The sequence below is a fragment of the Piliocolobus tephrosceles genome, chromosome 1 (genome assembly GCF_002776525.5).
Source record: "Piliocolobus tephrosceles isolate RC106 chromosome 1, ASM277652v3, whole genome shotgun sequence".
Taxonomy (NCBI): Eukaryota; Metazoa; Chordata; class Mammalia; order Primates; family Cercopithecidae; genus Piliocolobus; species Piliocolobus tephrosceles.
Genome location: NC_045434.1, coordinates 54808439 through 54821903, shown reverse-complemented (window position 1 = coordinate 54821903; position 13465 = coordinate 54808439). Strand labels below are relative to the sequence as shown.

General features: G+C 37.1%; 1 protein-coding gene across 1 annotated transcript in view; it reads left to right on the top strand.

Moving 5' to 3' along the window:
- Nucleotides 1-13465, top strand: part of LOC116418473 (translation initiation factor IF-2-like) — a 122310-nt gene that overhangs the window by 5831 nt on the left and 103014 nt on the right. The window lies entirely within an intron of this gene.

Sequence of the window (13465 nt, the reverse complement as noted above, 5' to 3'; positions counted from 1 at the left end):
GTTTATGGAGGAGGAGACGGCTAGGAGGCAGTATGGAGTCGGTTATACCTAAATTCTCATCTCAACTCAGTGATTAATTTTGTAACTTGGCTGCAAGTTATTTAACCTCTCCAAGTCTCAGTAACCCTCTATAAAAGGAGATTAGTTGTAATACCAACCTCTAGGACCATAGTTAGAATTAAGTGAGATAAAGCAAAGTGCTTCAGCACAAAGCTTGGCATATAAGACGTGCTCATTAAATGGTTGCTGCTGTTCATAGGCTTCTCACTAGTTTAACTTCCCTGCCAAAAAGATTAGAGCCAAGAATGAGTAGGTTATAGCTCAAACATTTAAAATGTTAAAGCCATGAAGTTAAGATCTGGAAAGTTTATTTTTAGAAAAACGGCCAGGCGCAGTGGCTCATGACTGTAATACTAGCATTTTGGGAGGCCACGTAGGGGTGGATCACCTGAGGTCAGGAATTCAAGACCAGCCTGGCCAACATGAAGAAACCGTGTCTCTACTAAAAATACAAAAACTAGCCGAGCGTGGTGGCAGGCGCCTATACTCCCAGCTACTGGAGAGGCTGAGGCAGAAGAATCACTTGAACCCGAGGCGGGGCGGAGGTTGCAGTGAGCAATGATCGCGTTAACTTCACTCCAGCCTGGGTGAAAGAGCGAAAATCCGTCTCAAAAAAATAAATAAATAAATGAAAAGGTTCACGATCTCAAGAGGAGGCCTTGATTCATGTGGCTCAACAAGTATTCATAAATGGGCGAGGCAATGTTCTAAGGAATGAGGATACAACAGCTCACCAAGATATAAAGTGCCTGCTCCAATAGAGCTTATATTGTAGTGGGAAAGGCCAAAAAAAAAAAAAAAGCCAATAAATACCTACTATGCCAGATGGTGAGTCACAGAAAAATAAAGCAGAGTAAGGACACATGGGGAGGGAGGATGCTATTTTAAATATGTTTATCTGGGAATTCCTCTCTGACATTTGGACAGAGAACTAAGGAAGTGAGAAAATGAGCCATTTGGCTACCCAGGGTTAGAATATTTTACACAGAAGGATCAGCAAATGCAGAGACCCTAAGTGGAAGTGGGCTTGGCATGTTTGAGAAATAGGCAGGAGGTCATTGAGGCTAGAATTCGGTGAGCGGTGGGAGAGCAGCTGACTAAATCAGAAGAGGGAGTAGGGTACAAGGAGGGTATAGTTGTAGAACCTTGTAACCTTTAAAATTTATTCTGAATGAAAAGGAGAGCCATTGGAGGAGTGACCAAATCTGATTTAGATTGGGAGAGAAGAGCTGCACTGTGGAGAACAGATGGAGCATAAGAGCAACTAGATGTTAGAAGACTATTGTAATGATCCAGGTAAAATACATTGATGACAGACCAGAGTACAGGTGGTAAAAAATGGTGAGATTGCGGATGTATTGAATGTCAGGTAAGAAAGGAGGCAAGAAGGAAGTCAATGAAATTGGAACGTGAACCAGATCATTTTATCAGGTCATACCAAATCAAATCTGTCAGTCAAATAGAAACAGTGTCACTTGCGTCATACACAGGCACATATTGCAGGAAAAAAATAACCAGATATTCTCAGGGTAAAGACATGTCAACCTCAGACCAGATTTATGTGTAAGGTTTTTGTTTTTGTTTTTGTTTTCATTTTGTTTGTTTTTGAGATAACATCTCGCTCTGTCACCCAAACTGGAGTACAGTGACGTGATCTCAGCTCACTGCAACCTCCCCCTCCCAGGTTCAAGTGATTCTCCTGCCTCAGCCTCCCGAGTACCTGGGATTACAGGCATGTGCTGTCACATCTGGCTAATTTTTGTATTTTTAGTACAGACAGGGTTTCACCATGTTGACCAGGGTGGTCTCGAACTCCTGAACTCAAATGATCTGCCCGCCTTGGCCTCCCAAAGTGGCTTGAGCCACTGTGCCCAGCCAGTTTGGTGTTTTTTGTTTGTTTGTTTTTTAATAAACCACAGATTATCTATGACCAAATATTCCATTGGTAAAAGCAAAACACATACACCTTGAGAACACTGACTCATGGTCAAATGGATCAAAATGAGCTCATGAAGTCCTACTAGCTGAAAAGACTGTCTAGGAAGAATCCTTATCAGTGGTTATACGGTGCCCAAAGTATTGAAATGCTCTGATATGTCCTATTTCTTCACCTTAAAGTACTGCTAAGCTAGAGCTAACTAGTCATACAGTGTTTCAAAGGTTGGGAAGGTTGTCAGATCTGAATCCACCACACTTTTTCTCTTAGCTTTTTATCACCTTTGTGGTGGATAGGGAAAGTTGTTCCTGGCCACTGGCTGCCTGGCTGTGAGCAAATGCTAATGGAAACCCAGAAAAACCTGGCCAAAGAGGATCTCTGATCCAGGGATCTTTAGAGCAGGATCTAGCTTTAACTGCTTTTCTATTCATCTCCCCACCAAGCTTGCTCCAAAAATGTTTGTTTGGCTTCATGAAACACATTAATTATACTCCTTTATATGAACTGCTTAGTGTTTATACCTAATTACCATGCAATACATACCATTAACTATCAGATTAACTTTGCTGTAAGTAGTTTTTGATTATTACACTTGAAACCTCTCAGTTTAGAGCAAGTTGTTATGTTTTATTATTCGTATATCTTACTGGCCCCACAAAACTAAAAATAAAAATTAGAGGTAATATCAATTATTGAAACTATTCTTTCTCCCTAGGCTAACCCAGATGGGATGTTATGTACTGGGATCAGTGTAAATGCAATTTCTCTGTAAGGAGAGAAGTTTGCTAGAAAAACATTTTCCTAAGGAAAAATGATGAAGTAATACTAAAAATAATTCTCCTTTGAAAGAGATCTTAGCCACTGGGGTAGACCAGAAAGGTCTAGCCTTCTTGACTCAAACATAGTGCTGGCAACAGGTGTATTTAAAAAGCTACTAGTGGTATTGGCAGCCACTGAATTTGGCAGCTAACTGGTGATGAGGCTTAGTCAAGCTGTTGAAATGTCTGAACTAAACTGGGCCAAGAGGAGGAAGTCAGAGTGCAGACTGCAAACAACTCAAGGGAGATCACTTTTCTCTGGCCCTGGCTGTGGTCACTGTACAGTGTCAGAAAATAAATCTTTATCTTACTTTGAAAACACCCATGAAAAATAGTGGAAAGTTACTTTTTCACCTTTAATGGCCTCTTGCATTTCATTGTTAATGGATCATGCAGATGAACTTCCCATTAAAACCATAAAATCAACCTAAAATTTATTCTCACATCAAATCCCTAGAATTCAAAATCACAGAAAGACAACTCTCCTATGTCCCAATTATCTAGTTATGGTATTTTGAGAATACAGTTCATGGTTAAAAATAGTGGCATTACCGCCAGTGGCTTTTCCTGGCTATTTTTATAGTAGTTATAAAACTGAGGAAGCATTTCAATACACTATGTATATTTTTAATGTAGAGAAATGTAGTATTTTATATTGGTTGCAAAACAGGAAAGAAACAGTACAACTAGCAGTTTATGTCATGATTTCCTTTGGTCAACAGAATATAACTGAACTTAGGTTTTTTTATAGTATAAAAGCCAAAGGGCCAATATGCAGTAAGCAATAAGTCACAGCAATGAAGGAAATATATTCAGAAATTATTTCCCTTTTCATTCTTGTACACCCCATCCTTGATGTGGAGCCAAACCGTGAAGCCGTTTCACAGAACCTAATTTCCTCAACAATGGTGGCATTTTCAGTCACGAGTGTTCACAAGCACCCCTCAATTTTCTGTGCTAACAGAGAGCTGTGGTGAGACAGTAATCAAATCCCAAAGACAATTTTTTAAATTATGGGTTTCTTTGGCATATTTGGTATGTGTGCATGTGTCTACCTGGTAGAGATGTTAATTGTGATTTCACAAAGCTAAATATAAAGATTTTAGAGTCCTGTATCATCTCTCTGTTTTCTCTCTCTTTCTCTCTCTCCCCCTCCCCCTCCCTCCCCCTCTCTCTCTCTCTCTCTTCTGACATACCCTCTTTCATGCTCCTCAATTCAGTCTTGGGTTGCAGCAGATCCACTCAGGTCTGAGCATTAGAAACAATTGTCTGTTTCTTAATAGAAAAGAAAATAGAAGATTATAAGTATTTCGGTTTACTTTTAGTATTTCCTCATAGTTAAATCGAGAGGCTGTCCTTCGGCTACAGAGCCAAAAGTATATCCCAAAAAATATAAAAAGTGAAAAGTTGCATTAGTACTACTTTCATCTTTTGAACCCTCTTTGTTCGTACTTAAGCTTTTATTGCTTAAAACATACATCTCTTCCATTTTTTTTTCAGTTGTTCCACTTAATGGCAGAAGTGTGCTTTAAAATATCTCAGTAATTATTTCTTCAGCAATTCACTTGTAGTGTTAATGTTCCATCTATTTGAAAATGCAGGAAGGATGTGAGTAAAACCGGATTTGGAATCAGGCCACATCGAATCCAAAGACATGCTGAAAGCAGGCGCTACACTATAACAACAAACCTAGTTAATCGTAAACAGCCTAGACATTCTCCATCATTCTGCCACGGAATTCACCATTAGATAAGATTCAAATTATAGAGATATTTTAATTATTTAATCACTCATCCAGCTTTTCCAGGCAAATGTTAGCATTGTGTAGAGGAAGGAGCACCTGGAACAACATTTTCCAGAATTAACACAGTGTAATTTCCAAAGCTTGAGAATCTGGAGGAAAAAGTAAGAGAGATGATTACAAACTTCATGAAGTGCCACCTCTTCCTTAAAAGTAAGGGCAAAAACCTTTAAATTCATAAGACCTCAAGCACTGGAGAAGGCCAGGCAATATTTATCTATAGGCTTATGGGATAATCTGTTCTTTCAAGTAGCAGAAGACAAACAGTAGAATGTCACTTCATGGAAACTGCAAACTAATTGGACAATATTGTTGTGTTTGCCAATCAGTATTATTTATTACTATATAATTATTACCTATTGCGTAAAATATGTTTAATCTGTAGGGCCTTTAAATTATTATAAAGGTGTTTATATGTTTCTAAAATACTTTATATATGTGTATATATATTAATATAATGTACCATTTCAGCAACCAAAATAAGCAACTATTTAAACCTCTGTTTTTATTTGTCCTCTCCTTGTTCAAATTGAAAAAATAAAAAAATAACTTTTTTCTGAAGACAAGTAAATAACAAAAATATTACTTCTTTATGTTCTAAATTAAATGAAATTAATATTTTATCCAGTCTACATCCTATGACTCCTGTATAAGAGTGTAGTCAGGTATGTTTTATTATTTTACAATAGGATGTTTGAAAATATAATGTAAATAGAGATGACTGGAAAAAACATGAAAATGAACTAAGTCATATCAGTTAATTTTAACTACCTGTATAATTTTTTTTAAAAATACATGCCTATAGTTGCTACATAACCAAACCTTTATTATTAATACATGATTAGTGAGGTTATCATGCTGTCTTGAACTATAAATATATAGAGAGATTATATATGTGCGTGTGCGTGTATTTTTTTTTTTTTTTTTTTTTTGAGACGGAGTTTCGCTCTTGCTGTCCAGGCTGGAGTGCAATGGCGCGATCTCCAGCTCACCGCAACCTCCACCTCCTGGGTTCAAGCAATTCTCCTGCCTCAGCCTCCTGAATAGCTGGGATTACAGGCATGTGCCACCACACCCGGCTAATTTTGTATTTTTAATAGAGACAGGGTTTCTCCATGTTGGTCAGGGTGGTCTCGATCTCCCAACCTCAGGTGATCTACCCGCCTCGGCCTCCCAAAGTGCTGGGATTACAGACGTGAGCCATTGCGCCCGTCGTGAGATTATATTAAGTCACAATAATCATATGATCTGAAACATCCTATCATCATCGTCAGAATAATCATATCATCTGAAACATATCATCTGAAACATCTGAAACTTATATCAGTTGCTATATGTAGAGATGTTCACACTATGATGAGGCAGTACCTCATGAATTAGTTCTAAAGGCAGTGCAGCTTTGGGGTGGAATTTCAGGAGTCTTTTCCCTCTGGATTTTACCTAGGATGATAGATTGTAACTGATGCAAAGGAAAAGATGGTGGAACTGAAGCTGAGAACAGAGGTGCCAACTATCACAAACTTCATGGGTGTTTTCTCAGATATAAGGTCCTGTGAGAGCAAGAAGAGAACAAACTTATGTACTGATAAACTCACCCCTCTCCTTCATCAGTAAAGACAGTGTAATAAAGTGTCTTAAAGTGAAACATTACATAAAAAATTTACAAAAGATATGGCTTCGAATTTAGTCTAAGAAAGAGTTCCTAAATTTGCAGGGTAGGCTCTCACCCTCTCTACTAAAATATTAAAAGGAATATAGCTCATCCCTCTGGCTTGGTTTAAAAGTAACCTGTCCAGAAGTAAGAAGATGGGCTAGCATCACATAATCTTACATATAACTTGGTAGCAGTACAGCACCAGGGAAACATGTAGGTAAATCAGGTTGACCTCCATGTTTCCTTCACTCTCATTGCCTTGGGTACAGAGTTTTGTTCTCATTTACTATCATGTAGTAATGATACAATTTGAGTTTTCTGTTTTTAAGGTTAATAACTCTTAGTGCATGTGTTTGTTTTTCGATCTGAAACTTGCACATAGGCTTTAATTCCTTTGATTCTTAAATTTTTTTTGATCTTTGATATCTCTGTCAAATTATATATGCTTTTGGAAATGAGTTACACTCTAAGCCTACTTAATGAGCCCCCTATGGGGATAAGTAGACAGTCTGAAGAGAACAAAGGATAAGTTTCTCTAAGAGGAAATAACAAGAAGGTACATAGTTTAGATAGGGTAGTCCAGGAATGCTTATCTGAGGAAGTGACATTTAAAGTAATATCTGAAGGGTATAAAGGAACCAGCACGGTGCAGCACCTAACTGAAGTCCTGAGGCAGCTACATCTGTTTTTCCTTCCTTACACATGGAAGAAAAGCATGCAGAAGCTCATAGTCCTGGAAATACATATATGTCTACTCAGTGGCTTCATTTTCATTAACTTGGGAGCAGCCAAATTGCTGTTGACCTAATAAAGTTTCCATCCGTGAAAAGAAAAGTTGGAAAACTTTTCCACCAAGAAAGCCTCAGAACTATGCCTATGGTTTATTCTTTTCTGCTTTATTTTTTACTTTCCTTCCTTCCTACTCCCTCTCCACAATCTCCTTCCCTTCCACCTTCCTTCCTTCCTTCTTTCCTTCTTTCTTTCCCCAGACATATTTATTGACTTATTCCCATGCATTACAAATCCAATGGAATCTGCAAATACGACATTTCATTGTTTCTAAGTCAATTTTTTTTTAGCATTTAACATCTGTGAAGTTAGAATGCAATTTATGTTCAATGAACTAGAATCAATGAACTATGATACAATGGTACATAACAGTGAATCCACTTTAAGAGAAACAAACATTTTAATCAAAATCTGGGTTTCAAATGCAAATTATAAGTGAATTTTCTGTAAGGATTATGTGAGTAAGGCATTAAATTGAATCTACTTATTTTTGCACAAGCTGTTCTATTTAGAATTATATACTTTACAACTTCAATGTTTGGTGTATTTCATTGTTGCAGTAAATTTTTAAAAATCTGAAATAATGGAAAGTCTTTAATGAAAAAATAACACTTCATAAAGCACATCTAGTAATTTGGTCATTATGAATAAAGCACCTTTCACCGCCAAGTGGCTGTGTAGCTTAATTATGAGGAAGCATATATAGGAAAAAAACGAAATGATAATAGTTGCCAAGCAGACTCTCTTCCAAGTGATAGCAAGTAGTGCGGGGTGAAACATACTATACCTCCACATTTCCAACAGATGAAGTGAGAAAAATAGTAAATGCCTCAAATAGATGAGAATAACAAATAATTGTTATTCGAGCTAGCTCAATGAATGTGGGCCCCAGGAGTTTTGTTGGAACCATCCAGAAAGAATATACTGTAACCCCAGAACTCCTCAATGCCTTCTCAGCCGTAGAACCGCAGAAGCCTGCCTGAAAACGTGATGCACAAGAAGAAGAGCTGAAAGTTGGAGGAAGACAGATTCCTGACCTTCGATTGTGCCATGCCTGAAGTCAGACTCCAGTAGACTTCTCAGTTACACAAGTCAATATACTGATTTTCCATTTTAATTTGTCATCTTAAATAAGATGGTAGACTGTCCCACTTCTTCCTTCTGTGTGCTCAGCACCTCTTGCAAGTCTCTGCTTTCAGAATGAGTGTACTTTTGGAACAGATAGATTCAGACGAAATGTAAAAGCTGCTTCTGCAGGAGTACTTAAGCAATTTCATACACTTAAAATAAGTTATAAGACTTAAGCCTTTGGTAATATGACCTAGTGAGAACAAGATGAGAGTTTCCTGAACGTTCAGCCTCCCCAAATCTAAAAGCCTCAGAGGGAACCTACAGCCCTACGACATCTTACACCTGGCCTAGGCAGCAGACCCGAGCAGAAAAATATCCTGAAGTTTTTTAGCCTGAGAGTTCTCGAGGGACACCATTTACTGCCTACCTCTGCTGCTAAATATCATGACTGTTAAATCAGGGGCTCCGTTTCTTCCTCCTAGCCAATTCATGGCCTCCTGGAACATTCATCAAGTCTTAGTTTCCTTATCTCTAAAATAGGCTTAATGATATTTAACACAAATCATTTCTAAGTATTCAATGAGATAATGTAAAGTGCCCAATCAATATTATTATAAAAGAGAAAACAGACCTATTGGCTTTCCCTAGTCTTAAAATCTTGGAGATATTACTTTCTATATTGAAATATGATTGTTTACAGAAAAAGGTACAAATATTATATAGACTATTATTGTGGAGATTATAACTGATTATTTTTGACAAATATGTATACGGGTTTAACCAAAATACAGATTTCATCGGCCTAGAAAGTTTCTTCCCAGCCAGTTCCCTCAACCTACGTGGTTTTAATCACCATAAATTAGTGTTATGTATTCTGGATTTTACAATATGTACAGTTTTGTGTCTCTTACCAGCAATGTTGCTCCACATCCAAACCAATGTTTGATATTTTCAGTCTTTTTATTTTTGGCCACTCTAGTGGGTGTGCCCAGAACAGATGGAAATAACAAACAATTGTAATTCCAGCTAGCTTAATGAATGCCACCCCAGGATTTTTGCTAGTGATATTTCATTGTGTTCTTAATTTAATATTTATTTTTATTCAAGTCATATTTTCATCAGTAAACTCATTCAATTATTATGTCAGTTATTAAAACAATGAATTCTGGCTGGGCGTGGTGGCTCATGCCTGTAATCCCAGGACTTTGGGAGGCTGAGGCAGGTGGATCACGAGGTCAGGAGATCGAGACCATCCCGGCTAACATGGTGAAACCCCATCTCTATTAAAAGTACAAAAAATTAGCCAGGCATGGTGGCAGGCACCTGTAGTCCCAGCTACTTGGGAGGCTAATGCAGGAGAATGGTGTGAACCGGGGAGGTGGAGCTTGCAGTGAGCCAAGATCGTGCCACTGCACTCCAGCGTGGGTGATAGTGCAAGACTCCATCTCAAAAAAAAAAAAAAAAAAGATTATAATTTCTTAAATTCTAAATTGAACGGTGAATATTTCATTTTAAACAGTGTATGCATTTCAGGAAAGATCTTTTAAGATTCTGTTAACTAAGGCATGGTTTCTGGACCAAAATTTTTACTGCAAATAGATATTTGGCTAAATTGGAGAACGCTCTCCTCATGCATCCAAGAAAAGGAAAAAAAAATTTTTTTATATATCTGTCATTATGTATTTTGGTGGGGAAAAAACCCGTGTAAACGCGTATGCACATACACACACATATAAGCCCAATCATATAAATTTGGAATGTGTGCAATTGGTAACACTCAAGATCTAGGGAAAGTGTATTGCTCAGTGACTCTCAACCCTGGCTGTACCAGACCCCAATCTGCAGATATTCTGATTCCATTGGTTTGGGAAGTGTCCTTGACATTAATATCTTTTCAGTGTTTTCCAGGTGATCTTAATGTTCCACCTAGGTTAAGAACCATTACTAATTAATATTCATTGAGTTATTACTTATGGCTAACACTTTGTATGACATACTCCAGGTGATATAAAGTGTTAAGGGACAAAGTTAAGTCCTCTGGGAGTTAAAAAGAATAAGATATATAAAGAACATTCAAAACATTCAATAATATGATTTTGAACCACTGTAAATTCTACCACTGTCATGCTAAGTGCTTGTACAACTGGTATTGGCTTAATAACATCATCTTCAGATATTGGAAGAATGCACGTGAACCTTCTGTATGTACACACACATGCCAAACAGCACATTGATAAGACATATATAAAAGATGGAGACTCATTTATCTTGTTACTTGTTTCATTGTGCAAAACTGTAGTCCCTTGAATCAATATTTCTCAAAAGATGGTCTGTATCAGATCATCTGAAGAGCTTTTTAAAACTATCATTGCCAAACTCCAAGACTATGAAATTTCAGAGATTGGTCCTAGGAGTCCAGAAATTTGCATTTTTGATGAGTTCCCAGGTGGTTATAATACATAGAAAGGTTCAAAACCACTGTCTTGACCAGATTTTTTTTCCCTTCTGGGGATGATGTCTACCTTTGTGACATGGGGGAAGAGAGTAATAGTATATCCAGATATTGAAATGTACACATATGTAAATTTTGCCTGTGATAAAATTATTGCCTTAAGTCATAATTACCAAACATATGAATGATAGTCATTTTCAGATGCTGGAGCACGGATTAGATAAGCATTGGTTATATTCAATTACTATATCCTTAGCTATTATAGCCATTGCTTTTCCTCCAGGTCCAAAAACACTTACCAGAAAGTCAATGAGTGATTGATGTTATTCTAAAATATAACTGAATGTATCTATTTTTCTTAAGAAAATTATTGGTACCTTCATGATATGGTTTGGCTCTGGGTCCCCACAAATCTCATCTAGAATTTTAATTACGACATGTGGAGGAGAGACTTGGTGGGAGGCGATTGGATCATGGGGGTGGTTTCCCCATGCTGTTCTTGCAATAGTGAGAGAGTTCTCAGGAGATCTGATGGTTTTATAAATGGCCGTTTTTACTGCACTTTCACTCTTCTCTCTCCTGCCTCCATGTGAAGACGGCCCTTGCTTCCTCTTCACCTTCCACCATGATTGAAAGTTTCCTGAGGCCTCCCCAGCCATGTGGAACTATGAGCCAATTAAACCTCTTTCCTTTATAAATTACTTAGTCCCAAGTAGTATCTTTCTAGCAGTGTGACAATGGACTAACACACTTCAGTATTCTAACTATTGTTGGTAACACATTATTTGCTCAACCTGTGAATGAGATTGCCAAAAAGGCCTCGTAGGACTATTTAAGAATATTTTAAATATTTGAAGGAATTACAGTAATACTCAATATTTTTCAGACATCTTATGAACTACTACCTTGAGGTAGTTTACAGTTTGAACATTAGATCAAGCTACATTCTTTTTGCTGACATCATAACTTGAAACTGAATTTTGGGGATTTGCTGAGATTGAAAGCAAGCAATGTGGCTCTCTATCTATACATCTATCTATATCTATAGAGAGAGAATGCCACATATATATATTTATATATGGAAAGATAGAGTCATATTGCTCAACAAATATGCTTTATAGTGAGTGTTCAATAAGTATTTGTATATAGAGCCATATATGTATGTATATATAGATAGAGCCATATTGTTCAACAAATGTACTTTATAGTGAGTGTTCAATACATATTTGTTGAACACTCACTATAAAGTACAAAGTATTCAGGGCATACACTGATGAGTAAGATTTCTCATCCAAATGTCCTTTATGTCTCCCTATATAAATAATCTTTCTACAAAATGAGCTATTTAGTTATGAGATCTTCCTTCTCTGCAACACATGTAAAAATGCCATATCCCTGAATAAAGAATTAGAACAACTGTTAATTCTCCTGAGTTGCCATTTTCTACTTCCCCAAATTATGCAGATTTATCAATAATTCAAGAAAACTTCCTGTGCACTGTACTAGACAATTTGAAACTGTCAAAGCAATGGCTTCAGACACAGTAGCAAAATGACATTTGTGGCTAAGAAACTGAAAGGCAGAGTCAGCATTCACTAACATGATCATTTTTTTTCAAGGGTAAAAGAATAGTCACCCCACCTTTAAGAGAGATCCCACTAGGTGCGTTGGGAAACAAAGAAGGAGAATTTAACTTCCCAAACAATCTATCCCACAGGATAATAAAGTTTTGGGAAAGTTCTACTAGTTTTTTTTTTCTTTTCCTTTTTCTTCTTTAAAAACTGAATAATACTTCTAGTATTTTAAACAGGGAGATTCCAAATACCTGAGTAAACTCATAAAAATTTAATATCAGAAATAAAATAAAGTGGTTATAGAAAGTATTATTTTATACTTTATCTAATAGCCAGAAATACTATGCCACTGTGAACACATGCCAAGGGGGCACTGAAACAATTCAGGCCCGCAAATATGTCAAAGTTCCTAGCTGGAAGTTTTGTACCATTCCAAATTTTATTGTGATTTCTACCAATGAGACAGATTTGGACTTAAAGAAAAACATTGAAAATAAAAAAGGCCAGGCGCTGTGGCTCACGTTGTAATCTCAGCACTGTGGGAGGCCGAGGTCAGGAGTTCGAGACTAGCCTGGTGAACCACGTCTCTATTAAAAATACAAAAAAATTAGTAGGTCATGGTGGCGAACGCCTGTAATCCCAGCTACTCAGGAGGTTGATACAGGAGAATTGCTTGAACCCAGGAGGTGGAGGTTGCAGTGAGCCGAGATCGCACCACTGCACTCCAGCCTAGGCGACAGAGCAAGACTCCATCTCAAAAAAAAGAAAAAAGAAAAACAAAAAGCCTTACTTTTTACAACATTTGCACCTGTTTTTCTCCATTATTCTCTAACTGAACTTTGAGTTATTGAGTCATCAAGAAAATGACAAAGGCAGGAGGGAGGAGAGGAAGAAGAGGAAGGAGGAGAGTAGGAAAAGGAGGATGAGGAAGAGAAAGTGTGTGTGTGTGTGCGTGTAAATGTCACTACAAGAGAATTGGAATAAGCAGAATTTACCATTGTTAACAAGTTGAAATTTGAACCTAGTATTGCAAAATGTGCTCTTATACCAATGTATATTTGCAAACCTTGTGTTAGTTCATATTCTGATTGGTTTTCTTTGTGTTCTCCTCAGGAAATGAAAAGCTTAGAAAAGAAAACGTTTTTATAGATCTTTGTCTACGGAGTCCTTACATCCATTTCAATAAAAATAATTCCGAAAGTTTATACTTTGTAATTAGCAAAAAATGTAAATGTTAAAAATCTTATGGTTGAATTAACATGATAATTAAGCATTAAGGATTCCACGTGAAGAAAATAAACACTTTCTCA